Genomic DNA, 14,834 nt, shown 5'->3' with positions numbered 1-14,834 from the left:
ATTCACCACTTCTACAATGGGAGAACACAGTTGTTCTTGAACATTAAGTGAGCTTACAGACACAGAATCTGCTAGCATTTTGATCCAAATTTTCCAGGCTCCAAAAGTATGAGAAATAAATTTCTGTTATTTATAATCTATCCAGTATACAGATTTTGTTATAATATTTTCAAGAAACTAAGAGAAAGAGAAAATATCGTATTAATTTATTTTAAAGTGTAATGACTACATTTATCTGGAAACTATCTAAGATTAAGGATCAGGGAGTACATGTGTGTTTCCCACTAGATAGAATGAGAACTTAAGAAATAAAATTCAATTATGGAAAAATAAAGCCAGTTTTCCTACACCTGAGTATTTGACTTACAAGTCAACTTATGGCAACACCAAAGTTTCAGGCAGGAACGATAGACCACTGTTGAAGGGCAGGTGAGCCAGGAGCAAACCATATATATGCAGTTCTTTTTACACAGCCTTTAAGGTACTATACAATTGTGGAGATATTTATCAAATTATGGAAAATTAGAAAGTTTCTTCACTGCCAAATTCTCAGTTATTCACATGTGAATGTTTTGTGCACCTTTTCCAAAGACATGTTGTAATCTGTCCCATGTGGTAGTGTTATAAAGAGTGGCACTTCAAAGAGGTATTTGCTCCCCGTTTGCTAGGTGAACTGTTAGCAAGCAAGGTACAGCTGTCAAGCCTTTTCCAGAATTGCCTCAGTTGCAGAGAATCACTTTATCTAAGATCACACTCCTTTTGAGGGGGGTCCATATCCAGTGATTGATCTCTGCAAGAATAAAAAAGTTGTCTTCTTGCTCAGTGTTTTCCTCTGAAGGCCATTCTAACTCCAGAGCTTCCTGTGATGTGTGGCATTGTTACTGGACCTGCATTACAACCTAGATTCTCACTCCACCAAATCCTGCCTCTTCTCTTGTCTACAAGTTTTACCCAAAGGGCACTTTTTTCACTTTCATTACTGCAGATTGAGCTCAGGACCTTGTGCATGTTAGACAAGTATTCTGCCACTGAACTATACCACTAGCCCTAAAAGGCATTTTTAATAAACATCCTGCAGTTAAACTATATGTATCTCAGAGTTCTGTCTGAGAGCCCCAATTTCCTGATGCTGTTTGCCCACAAAAGCTTTTTCTCATTAACTACTCAACAAGCATAGCATTTAAGAAACATATTCTGGCTGCAACAAAGTGCAGATAAGAGAACTGGGCTAAGTCTTTATGTGGAGAATGGACTCATAAATTCCTTTGAAATTTGAAACTAACCCAATTTTGAGATGTGACTCTTCAGTGCTCATGGTACCTTACCTATTGAGGTATATTGAGAAGAATTAAATATGATCTGTGAAATTCTTTTTCTGAAAAAATGTTTAAATCTCTTAAGTGATCAGTGGTTGTTGAATGAAAGGCATTATTTTCTAACAAAATATTTTGCATTTCACTGCTGCCTTTGAAAATGTAGTAGAAAAAGAAAAGGGAAAATATGATGAAAGCCTTTGAAAATTTGTTTCCAAGAAATAAAAACTGTGCAGTAGGAATCCCACAAAACTAAAAAAAAAAAAAAAAAAAATTAAAAATCCTCAAAACTGAGAGATCTATCCAAAAAAGTCCCGTGGATTGTAATATACGTAGCTTACAAAAATATTTGTACTTGACAAGCCAATAGCAACTAATCATTTCAAGATGTGACTCTTATTACAACAACAACCAAAAAAACCTGTATTGAATATTTTTACAAGTCTTTCAAATAATCATATTTGTATTTTGATGTTGCATTAAAACAAGGAGCTGGCTTGAAAGACTTAACACCAAATGATCAGAGACAATGAGCTACCAGACTGCCTGATCAGCACAGAGCAATTTTCAAATGAGATGAGTTGCAGGAAGTCTCTACAAATTTGGCTTGGGGAAGAGCTGGCTTCAGCTCACTTGTTCACTTGAATAAGCTACTGTCTATGGCTCACAAGGGTCCCGTTCTTAATGAGGTGATACATAGCAGCAACACACTGTGAATCCAAATAGCAGATGGCAATGCTGTGGAGTAGGCTGGCAGTTTGATGTCTAGCCACCAACTGACAGCAATCATTATTGAACTGATTCATGTGCCCAGGGAAAATCTTTATAAGAGTCTCAGCAAATGTCAGCAGCAAGAAGCAAATGATCTGTTATTCCTATCTACTCCAGATACTACTTATATTTTTAAAAATATGATTCCCCAGGGATATCTACATGAAGAAATGGCATGATATGTGAACTGGAAGTCCCATTCCTTTACAATATACTCATATATCTTGAAACACTATAGCTGTGACTTCTTTATACAGTGAATAGCTTTTACTTGAAGGAAATAACCACAGCATTTACCCTATGGACTTGTGGCAAATATTCAGTGAGAAGCAAGCACTCCCAGATTCTTTAAATAAAGTTTCTGTGCAAATGTTCTCATGGATATAATAAAGCAGTGATGTAAATTGTTCATGGTCCATCCACCTGAGGCAGGTAGCTAGTCCCTGGGTGAAAAGCTTTTATAATCACACTTGGTTAGAAAATCAGATTAACAGAACCACTAGCTTTAGAAAACTGTTCTCATGTAGGAACCTTTCCACAGGTAAAGAAATCTTGGAGGTATTCATTTTAAAAGTTCCATCTTTGCAAATCAAAACTGCTAAGTAAATAGGATTTTTTTTTCTTTTCAAATGTTGAAAAGATTTGTTATTTGTAATCAAGAAATTAATTTCAATGTCTCTATATATTAATTAAGAAGCTTGGGCTGGGATTGTGGTTCAGCAGTAGAGCGGTCACCTAGCATGGGCTGGACCAGGGTTCAATTCTCAGCACCACATAAAAATAAAGGCATTGTGTTGTGTCTATCTACAAAAAAAAAAAAAAGATTCATATTCTCTCTCTCTCTCAAAAAAGAAGCTTTAAGGTAAAGTTTCTTCCTAAAATACAGATACTAGGCTTGCATGATGTGCTTAACAAGGAGAAAACACCATACACAAACATCAAGTGTTCTATATATTTAAATCATAGAATTTATTATATATTCTTTAAAAGGTAATTTTTAAATGGAAGCATAAATTAAACCTTTTTCAAAGAAGTCTTAAAACCAATATGGATGGATTCTCTTTGGCTTTAGCAATTTGACACACCAGTCCAGGCTGAAGTACCATTTAAAACATCTAGAGACAGTGCTTGTATACTTGCTTCAAATATGAGGATTATTCTCTTCCAAAGTTAGCCATCCTAGTAATAAAAGCTCAAAAACAAGCTAAAACATCATCATTCAAATCTCTCAGTAGTCTCCCCAACAAGAAATTGGATGCTAGAACCCATCATATACTTTAACATTTGAGACCAAGAAAACAAATCAATGAGAGATCTAATTGTTGCTTGTCTGCTGGTTAATTTACAAGAAATAAGTTAAACCAATGTCAGAAGATAAGATACCCACATCTTGTTTTGCATGGGAAATTAAGTGTCATCGGCTAAAAGGAAGTCTGAAAATGATTGCACATGAATTCTTTAAAAGGCTGGAAGGTCTCAAAATATTGAACAATCTATGAGAACACCAATAAATCTGTTTTGTGAAATACTAGATATTAGGAAAATAGGCAGGATGGTAAACAATTGTCCTGCACGTTAGGCTGTACTCAGTGGTAAGTATAAAAGAAAACCAGGCATGGGCAGACTAGTTTAAAGGACATGCTTCCAGGTATTCTGATGCAATGATCAAGAATTGAACTAAGTAGGTACAGTGATACCAGTACTGCAGATGCTCAATTTGAGTCAGTCATCCACACAACCGGGAAGTGAGTGTTATTTTTAACAACAGAATTCTAGTGATCGTGAGCTAGGGATGCTGGAAGTTCATTCTTAAAATTTTTATTTGAACCAAGTATTTGTTTTCTCTTCTCCCACCCTTCACAAAAAGTCGCCAGTTATGTCCATATTGCCAAAACCAAAGTCTCATTCTTAGATCATCATTTGCTCTAGAATTAATTGATCACCTCCACCATTGTAGAATACTTCCTCAGACAGGTTTCTAGGACAGCAATACACATTCCTGGACTCCTCCTCGGATACTAGAAGTTCACAGTCTCCTGCATAGTTCCTCATCAAAATCCTAAACCTTCTGACATCTGAATACTCAAGATCTGCTCTGTATGCTTTGATATCTGAGTAAACTTAGACAATATGTTATCCACAATGCATGTGTCCAATAACTGCACAATGTTTTTACACAGTGGTCATTCAAATATTTCTTGAAGGAATAAATTAATGTGATCCACTCAGATTGAACACGTAAGAGTAAGTGTAAGGTTGATCAAATAGTTGCTAACCTTACTTGGTCTTCTGCTCTAACAACATAGTCTTGTGGTTAATATTATCAGTCTGTCTTTCTTAAATCTTTATTTTTAGATAAAATAAAATCAATCATAAAAATACAAAAATTATCATACCAAAAACATAAGTAATTTCCATTCACTAATTATTAGTACTGGAAAATAGTAAAGAAAGAGCTGAAATGTAGAAAATAGAAATTCTTCTTATTCAAGACATAGGTGCAGGAGAGGGACAAGAAAAAGCTAGAACATTCCTTGTTTACCTAACTGTATTAACTTGGAAAATGAAAGGAAAGAGAGGCAATGTTCTTTTGTTCTCATATTATAGATAATGAACACCTACTACACAGATACAGAATTAGAAGTGCATTGATTTTGCTATCCTGTATTTTCTCTTAAAAAGAAAATCATGATAATTTTGTGAAATTAAAACTGGTGATTCTGAAATTCATTTCTTTTGTAACTATGTAATTTACCTTTCATTGACCCCAGAGACATTACAGTTAGTATATTCAAGGAATGACTGGAGAGGGAACAATCTGAGAGATTCAGTTAATAATGAAGTAGCGAGGAAAGCAATCTTGGAAAATATTCTTGTCTTTCAGCTGTCATCGGGTAGCACAGTTAGGAATACCCTCAACTTTCACCTTTGAATTCTAGGTTTTAATATTTAGTTATTATAGAAAATGCTGGTCAAGATGGACTTTAATTTTGAGACTTAACCTAAAAATTTTACTAAAGTCACCTTCTTCTACCAATAGCAAAAAAGTAGTCATATCTTTACTAGAGAGGATAACACTTGCCACTGCAGATACCCAGATTTCTGGGTCATGTTTGGGTCCACTGTTGCTGTCAAAAATATTCCTAGTCAAAAACAGTGCAGAGTGCTAGCCTGTGCTAGCCTAGAGCTTTAGAATAAGATCGATATTTAAAGGCCTTTCAAAGGTCCCACATCTTTTTTAAGAATTTTTTTTTTTTTTGTAGATGGACACAATACTTTTATTTATGTTTACTTTTATGTGGTACTGGCAATCAAACCTAGTTTCTCATGTGTGCTGGGCAAGTACTGTACCCCTGAGCCACAACCCCAGCCCAGGTCCCAACTCTTAACAGTGTTAAAGTGGAAATAAATTTCAACATAAGATTAGAGGGAACAGATATTTAAACCATAGCACACATCTGAGGTCTTGTTCAATTTATTAATCAATAGAACCAAGGAACATTTACTAAGCACCTCTTATGTTCTAAATCTCATGAGGCCAGAATCTAGGGAAGATTAAAACATAAATATCATATGATGCCCTTTTTTAGCTTATATGGGTGTAAAAAAAATCCTTTCAAGAAGAAAGTAAGCATTATAAAAGAGACATAAATAATATAGGATTTCAGATAAGATGGTTCTTCTGTGTGAAAGAACCTGAGTAAGTATCATGGAGTGGGAAGCATTTGATCTGAGCCTTAAGTTAGCATAGAATTTAGACATGCAGAGACTGAGGAGAAAATAGTCAAGTAGATGGATGACACATAAATGATTCCTTCATTTGTTCATTTCAAAACCTTTCCATTGTTTTAACTCTTGCAGATCAGCCTTCCTGGTAATGTGAACAATAAGCATGACAACTAAAGGGAAGTGTCAGTGGATCATAACATAACAATATCCAAGGAACACATGAAAGCTTGCAGAATTAGTAAACAGCCTAAAGGGCAGCAAAACAAATGTTTCCTAAAAAAAAATATGGAATGCACCTCATTACCTGTGAGATACAGAGTTTCTTTCTATGAGATCTCTAAGGTTCAAAAACATACCATGAGAGATATAAACACCAGATTCATCATATTTACATTCCCCCACAGCCTCATCATTTCCACCCCACCCTGACTTGGCTCTATTATTCATTCAATTAATAAAATCAGGAACATGGGAAGCGCACTTAATTCAACTATTCCCTTAATCTCTCATACCTAATTAATAAAACATTTCTGGGTAGATTCTACTAGCAAAATTCCTCTTGCAATTATCTAATATCACCTACTGTTTTTGGTTTTTGTGTTTTATCCGCTCCCCTCTGGTAGGGGATACATGCAAACTCCACCTCATGGCACAAAGGCCCGTTAGTCACAGGTGCAGTACAGCCTTCTCTAGTATACCTCTGACCCCATGCTACCCCCATGTTTGCTGTTCTCTCTGCTTGGGATGCTTCAACTGTGGATGAACTCTAACAAGAAGGTTTAGGGGTCATGTCCTTGAGGAAGCCTGCAGTACTCCTGCTGCTACATACTTTCTTCCTTTTTTTTTTTTTTTTTTTTGTACTGGGGATTGAACCCAGGAGCACCACTCAGTCACATTCCCAGGCTTTATTGTATTTTATTTTGAGACAGGGTCTTACTAAGTTGCTTAGGGCCTCACTAAATTGCTAAGGCTGGTTTTCAACTTGTAATCCTCCTGCCTCAGCCTCCTGAGTCACTGGGATTATGGGTATGCACTACTGCACCCAGCTACATGTACTTTCTTAAAGCATTATTTCTTATCCTAAATAGTTTCTAAAACTTACTGGTCTCTACCACTAGGCTTAATAAAGTTTTTGGATTAAGAGATATTTCCTCATCTATCACAGAGTGTGAATCAATCCATCTACAACACACACAGTTTATTGTCAACATTAACATAATTTTACTATTTAACTGTCTCATTAGCTAATTAGAAATATCATGACTTTACCATTCAGGTAGCTCGTGCCCAGTAAAATTACATTGCAAATGATAATACTGTCCATCCTAGGAACTTCAGTGGAAACTATTACCCAACAGTTTATATCCTAAGACTGTAAACAACAAGTGGCATATATATATACACAATGGAATATTACTTGGCTATAAAAGAGAATAAATTTATGGCATTTGCAGGTAAATGGATAGAGTTAGAGAATATCATGCTAAACAAAGTAAGTCAATCCCAAGAAACCAAAGACTGAGTGTTTTCTCTGGTAAGTGGATGCCAATCCATTATGTTGGGGATACATGGTATGAGTGGAGGAACTTAGGATGGGCCAAAGGGGAGAGCAAGGAAGGGACATGGGTGTAGGAAAGATGGTGGAATGAGACAGATATCATTATCCTACATACATATATTGATTGTACAAATGGTGTGACCCTACTTTGTGAACAACTAGAGAAGTGAAAATTGTGTTCCATTTATGTACAATGATGAACAGCATTTGCTGCCATGTGTAACTGATAAGAATAAATAAATAAACAATATTTTCAAGACCAAAAAAGAACAATAAATGTAGAATAAATAAATGTTTAGATATAATACAATGATGATAATAGTGTTGTGATAGCAAATGAAAGAAATTTATTACTAATTAAAATATACAAATCAATCTGGGTACATTGTACTCTTTCTTTACAGTGTCTGACACTTCTTTCCGCCTACTAAATGTAAAGGGAATAATTTACTTAGATAACAAGTTGAAGGAAATCATCACATTTTCTGAGCTCTATAAAGAAATATTTTTGAAGTAATCATTGATCAAAATAAGCCCTCAGATGTTCAATTCCCATGCTTGAGTTTATGTAACTACTAATGACATAAGAATTAATAGTGAATTTTGGCATACTGAAATGTTTTAGAACAAGAAATAATCACATATGCACTAATTTGTTTAAAATGTTAATCTTGTTAAAAGGCAAATCATACTTTATTCTTTAAATTGGAATGAGAGTTCAATAGGGCTGAGCAGAAGGAAGTTGGTTTTATAGACAGAAGGATACAGAAAGCAGAAACAAGGAACAAAAAGTAGATTGATTATTTCACAGTCATTATCCTCATAAGGTTTGGGCTAGCAGACACAGCATTAGAAAAATAATTGATTTGTTCACTTTGGGTCACTTTTTTTCCTAAAAAACAAAAAAGCAGAGGAAATTTCATTATAACATTTGGAACTGGCCTATTTGGGAAATTTGGCTATTATCTCTATCTCCTGATTTCTCAAGTCACATAACAATTTAGCCTCAGTTTGGGAACATGGATCTTTGGTTTTGGTGACTTTGCTTTGATTTTCAGTCTGGTCTGTTGGGGCTTCTGTGCAGGAGCTCAGTCTGAAGCAACAGCCTCCTATGACTTTTGTTTAACAGTATTTATCAGGCTTTCATTCTCCATCTACTTTCTCTCGTTTTCCTCAATTCATTTTACCTAATCTCTCATACTTTTCCTGTCTCCATGAATTTTTCTCTCTGCCTTGTAGAAATCACAAATTGCCAGATGGAACTACCACCTATTGGTTTCAGCTCCTTCCTCGGGTTGTTCTCTGTACCTTCCAGCTTTTGCTGACACTGACAGTGCTCTGAAAACACTACTTACCTGTGATTCTTCTCTCATACTCCACCATCATCCCATGAAATATGGCTGACTCCAGGCCTGGGGGGAAATGCACAAAACATAGGTCTGGACTGTCCTGTCACATATCTAACCAACAAGGAACCAAGGGCAGGCAGGGTCATTAACTCAGAAACTGACATAAAGTAGCTCCCAGTGATCAACAATAAAAGAATTTCAATAATATGTATAAAGGATTAAAGTACAACAAATATATTTAAACCCATTAGTTCATAATTATATTAAAAATAACAACTGGTCAACATTAGAGGAGGCTATGGAATCACTTTATTATTTTAAAAACATGATTTCAAAAATAATCATGCATTTACATGAACTCTACCACCAGAGCACCAAACATTAGATGTCAGGAAATTTCTGTTTATAAAAATGTTGTAAGCAATCTCCATTCTTGGCCTTGCATGATAAAGTAACTGGCATTGAACTAATACTTCTGCCAAAAACAAGTATAAAACCTGGGTAACATATATAAATCAACTGGTTGAAGGCATTGGCAAGAAACCAGTACAGACAGGGCTTTCTCAGTCCCTGAGAGAAGGGAAGCACATATGGTGAGCTCTACATTCATGCAATGGCTTTTTCTGAGGTTATTTTCCAAATCATGATGAAGGAGAATACAGTTCAAAGTAGAAGTGACAGTCTTATTGGACCAAGGAAAAAACCGTCTGAGTTGAGGGCTACCAAAGTGGTTTGGAATTGAGCCTCAACATCTCAGACAGGAAAGGAATTGAAAGAAGGATACAAAAGCTACATTCAAATTTCTTTCACCTCATATTAATGTATCATGGTGTTAAGATATAACACTAGCATAAATAGTGACAGGTGGATAAATGGAATTAAACAGTTGAGGGCTTTTATATTAGACTGTAACTGGTAGTTACTAATTTAAGATAGATTGCAATGGGATATGGATGTATAGGTTATAATTAAATGGAAAGTACTAAAATAATGATTTTTAAAATCATTATTTTAAAAGAACTAAAAAGCCAATAGTGAGAATATTGAATAATAAGCAATACCTGATTAAAATAATAGAAGAATATAAAAATTAAGGATCAAGAACAGATAGGAGACATGGAAAACAAACAGTATGTTAGCAGACTTAAACCCAACTATAAGAAGTTATGTGAAAGATAAATGGGCTAAAGACTTCAATTAAAAGACAAATAAAAAAGCACTAAGATCCAACTATATGCTCTTTATAGGAAATGCATTTTAAACACAAAAACACAGGAAAAAAGTGAAAGAAATTAGAAAGTAGATACCATGTAAAAGTTAAAACAAAAATTTAAAAGTTAGTGTTAGCTTGAAAACCAAGCAAAGTAGACTTTAAGATAAGCATAACTAGAAACTGATGGATATTCCAAAGTCATAAAAGAGTGCCGTGTTAATCTTGTTAAAAGGCAAATCATACTTTATTCCTTAAATTGGAATGAGAGTTCAATAGGGCTGATAAAACATTGCTAACTCAAAATCACCTAATATATAAAGGCAAAGGAAACATGTCCACAATCATAGTTGAACATGTTACAATAGACACAAACAGCAGACAAAAAAATAAAAATGAAAGAATACAGAAAATTTAAACAACACTATAAACCACCTTAACCTAACTGTTAATATGGATAACATAACAGCCAACAACCACAGAGCACACTTTTTTTTTTGTTTTCAAACATGTTAGACATTTGCAAAAATAGACAAAAGCAAATCTTAACAAGTTCCAAAAGTTGAAATCATAGAGGATATTTTATGACCAGAATGGGATTAAATTAAAGATCAGTAGCATAAAGATAATTAGAAAAATTCCTTAATGTTTGGGAATCAAGCAATATACTTCTAAGTAGCATATGATTAAAGTAAATACAAGTTCTTACAAATTGCATTAATAAGTTAATTTTCTTTTGAATTTCTTACTTCCCAGAACAGCTCCATTTCTTCAATCTAAAATAGACTTTTTTTCCAACTACATTTCCAGCAACTACTAGACTTATATTTGTAAAGAACTGTGAAATAGGGGCTGAGGTTGTGGCTCCAGTGGTAGGGCATTTGCCTTGCATGTCTGAGGCTTCAAGTTCAATTCTCAGTACCACATATAAATAAACAAATAAAACAAAGGTATTAATTATGTCCATCTATAACTAAAAATATTTTTTAAAAATAACTGAAATATCTAAGACTTTTCTCTATTTGCTGCCCAAAACTTTAGCCTGTCACAGCTTTAAGCATGCTAGATGAGAACACAACACTTCCAAATCAGAGCAAAAAAAAAAAAAAAAGAAAAAAAGAAATGAAAGTTTGATTTCTCATACTACTGCAATCAACATTAACTTCTAGTTGGCATTTATTCCTCTGCCTCCCAACCCAAGGATGACATGGAACATCTCAGGTAATCATAGCTCACTAGGGTGACCACTTCCTCCATTTGCCAGGACTAAAGCATTTCCTGGAATTCAGCATTTTCTAAGCTATAATCATGCCAGCCTCCAGCATACTAAAACACGCTGGTTAGCTGTGCACACAGCGTTTAGATGGTAGGTAAGAAACTCCAAATTTGGGAAACACCAGACTTTTAAAGGAGTCTGCTATCAAACCCTCTGTCCTGGGAAGAGACATTGTCTTTATTGCCCTGGACAAACAAATCTGCTCTTTACCTTGGATGGAGAGCCTACCTTTATCTTTCAAGGCAGTTTATCATGTAAACATACTTGAAAAGATATTCCAAAACCAAAGTTTTCAATTTGCTTACAAGATGGGCAGAAATCTGTGGAGAATTGCATCCCTGTTAACAATGTCTTTATAAAATTATGAAGCAAAAAATAAAATTACAGTGTAATTATAGTACATCCCTTTACTAATCTGAATCCTGGTTTTGAAGATGAAAATTCCATGTTCTTTCATACTTGGACCAAGTTCTCTTGTTAAAAACCCAGTATAAAATATTTGCTCACTAATTTTTAGTGAGATGTTTGTGATAAAGCCTGCTAATTGTACTGAAAGAGATAACCTGTTTTAGTCAGCTTTTCACCAATGTGACTATATGACCCAACCATAACAACTGTAGAGAAGGGAAACTTTTTTGTGGGGCTCACCATTTCAGAGGTCTCAATCCATAGACAGCAGTCTCCATTCCTTGTGGCTCAAGTTAATGCAGAATAACATGGTAAAAGAATATGGTGGAGAGAAGCAGCTCACATGACAATGAAGAAGCAAAGTGAGTGAGATCTTCACCTGCCAAATCAAATATATATACCCCAAAGTCATGCCCTCAATGCCCCACCTTCTCTAGCCACACCTCACCTGCCTTCAGTCACCACTCAATTAATCCTATCAAGGTGATTAATTCACTGACTGGGTTAAGGCTGTTATGACCCAATCATTTTTCCCCTAAACTTTCTTGCATTGTTTCACACATGAGCTTTTGGGGGACACCTCACCTCCAAAATACAACATAACCTACATCTCAAGAATAAGTTGCTATTTTATCTCAGTACTGAAGACTTACTAATCAAGAGGTATTTGTTTCTACTGTCTTGGTCATTCAAGAATATACTGACTAATTTCTTCTCTTGCATTTACCCAAAAAGTTAGTACCCTGAATTTAGGAGTGGGGGGGAAAGAGAATCAGAAACAAGACAAAAATGAATTATGTTCTTGGTGGATGAAGTAGATACTAGATACTAAATGGGATCTTACAGAAATGTGGGCAATTTCCCTGAATTTCAATAGCATGTAGATTCTTTGGTTCATATTAACCGTAATAATCCAAATATCATTGTTTCCCCCACTCCACCCAAGAGCATTTATAGGAGTACTGGAAGATGTTCATATATCAATACATTTGATTAATACATGTAACTTCACATCTTATGCAACTACAAAAATAGAAAGTTATACTCTCTCTCTCTCTCTCTCTCTCTCTCTCTCTCTCTCTCTATATATATATATATATATATATATATATATATGTCAAAGTACATTCTACTATCATATATAACTAAAAAGAATAAAAATGAAAAAATATAGAAAAATAAATACGATTTTTGAACAAAAAAATAAATAATTTTTTAAAAGAACATATTTATACTTTTCTGGAGATGGGAGGAAATCTACAATAAGTAACTTCTCAAAATTCCAAATGCCTGGCTTACCTTATTGCTACATCTGTTAGACAAGATTGAAAAGTCTAGTTCTGTTCTAGTTGCAATTAAAGTGTTAATTAATTGCAAAAAAAATATTTATTTAATGTTTGTGAAGCCTGTGCAAACAGACAAAACTAACTGCCACCCTAATATTAAATTGGTATAAATATGATATCATCCACTGGTCCTACATCACTGAGACTGGATTCCTGTCTTTCCTAAAGTCTTTCAACCCTGTGTTGGTCAGTTTTCCATCACTGTAACAAATATCTGAGATGAATCAACTTAAAGGGAAGAGAGGTATGTTTGGACTCACAGTTTCAGAAGTTTCAGTCCATGACCTGTTGCTTCCATAGCTTTCGGGCTGTGGCATGACAACACATCCTGACAGAAGCTTATGTCGAGGAAAACTGTTTGCCACATGGTTGCTGTAAAACAAAAGTCAGAGAGCAAAGGACCAGGGTCCCCATAGTCCCTTCACAGGTACATGCCCAGTGACCTAACTTCTACCCTATAGGCTCCACCTCCTAAGGGTTTCACCACTTTCCAATAATACCACAGACTGGTCACCAAGCCTTTAGCATATGGGCCTTTGAGGGACATTTAAAATCCAAACCACAGAAATCCTTTAGTATTTCATCTTTCTGAGCTTCAAAGAATTTCACAAATTTTCATAAGTAGATTTCTTTTGGTAGGTCCTACAGTGCTGTAGGACCAAAATATACTGTCTGCGGTTTATCTCAGATTTTCTTTAGGGATTTTTTCCATACTTCTTAATTTTAGAACAGAATGAGATGGGAAGGTCTAACAGATAGTTTGTGCACAATAATAATGAGAAACACTGAGAGAGAGAATCAAAATAGTTTCTATGCACTTGTATTAATCAAGATATGTTAGATGTGGTTTTACAAAACAAAGATTAATTTCTTATTCACACAGAATCTGCTACAGGCCCAGGATGATCTCATACTACTTGAAGTGAGGTGGTCCACCATCCTTTGGATATAGCACTGATCCTCCTTGATCACAAAACAAGGAAGAGAATGCTGAAAATATCCCTTAGCAATTAATTCTCTGCTGTCGCCTTTAAGAGACAAAGACCACTTCTGCTAACAGGCTTTGGTAGGCATTGGTCATATGAACCAGATTAAATCAAGGAGAGATGTGTTTTTCCTTCTACCCATCCAGAAAAAGAAATAAAAGTGATATGGGTGAGCATTTGCACTCCCACACTATCCCCCTCTGTTTCCCAAACCCCCTTTATTTGGTCATGGCCAAACTTTACATAATTATGTAAACATGTCAGGATATTGGAGAGGTGAAAGTAGAGGTACTGTCAGGATAGGGAAATGGGTTGGTTAAATTTGTCCAAGGTACTTAGACATGTATCTACTCCCTATTCAATCTCCCTCCCCCCCATGCCCAAGTGCCTCATACTGTGACCCTGTAAAGCAAACTACTAAATATGCCTTATACAACTTCAAGATTAATAGCATTCATATATAAGAAATAGATTTAATATTTGCATTTTAATATGTAATATGTAATCCTAAACTCTTTCATGAATAATTACAAGTATCATTATTACTTCTATTACTACTTGCATTATTATGGATGCTATTAATATTAGTATTCATTAATATTGATTGACAGCCTACTGAGCGAAGTAAGTTAACTGGTTTCTAAGTGTAATTATCCTCATTTACAGTAAATAAACTCAACAACAAGGAGATTTTATAGTGAGTTAAATAATGAATTCAGATCTGGCTCCAAAGTTCATGCATTTACCCCTTACGAGTAACACAGAAAATGAGAGAGAATCAATTCTTGTGCCATCATATGTAACACCTAAGATTCAAGTAGTACAGTAGCTGTTCCAACTTTGAGAAGTATTTTGCATAGAACTTTGCTGTGAGGATTAATGGTTAAT

The sequence above is a fragment of the Marmota monax genome, unplaced genomic scaffold (assembly GCF_021218885.2).
Source record: "Marmota monax isolate L192 unplaced genomic scaffold, Marmota_monax_Labrador192_F-V1.1 WCK01_AAM20220418_F8-fsc00053, whole genome shotgun sequence".
NCBI classification, from domain to species: Eukaryota; Metazoa; Chordata; class Mammalia; order Rodentia; family Sciuridae; genus Marmota; species Marmota monax.
Note: the sequence above shows the minus strand (reverse complement) of the source record.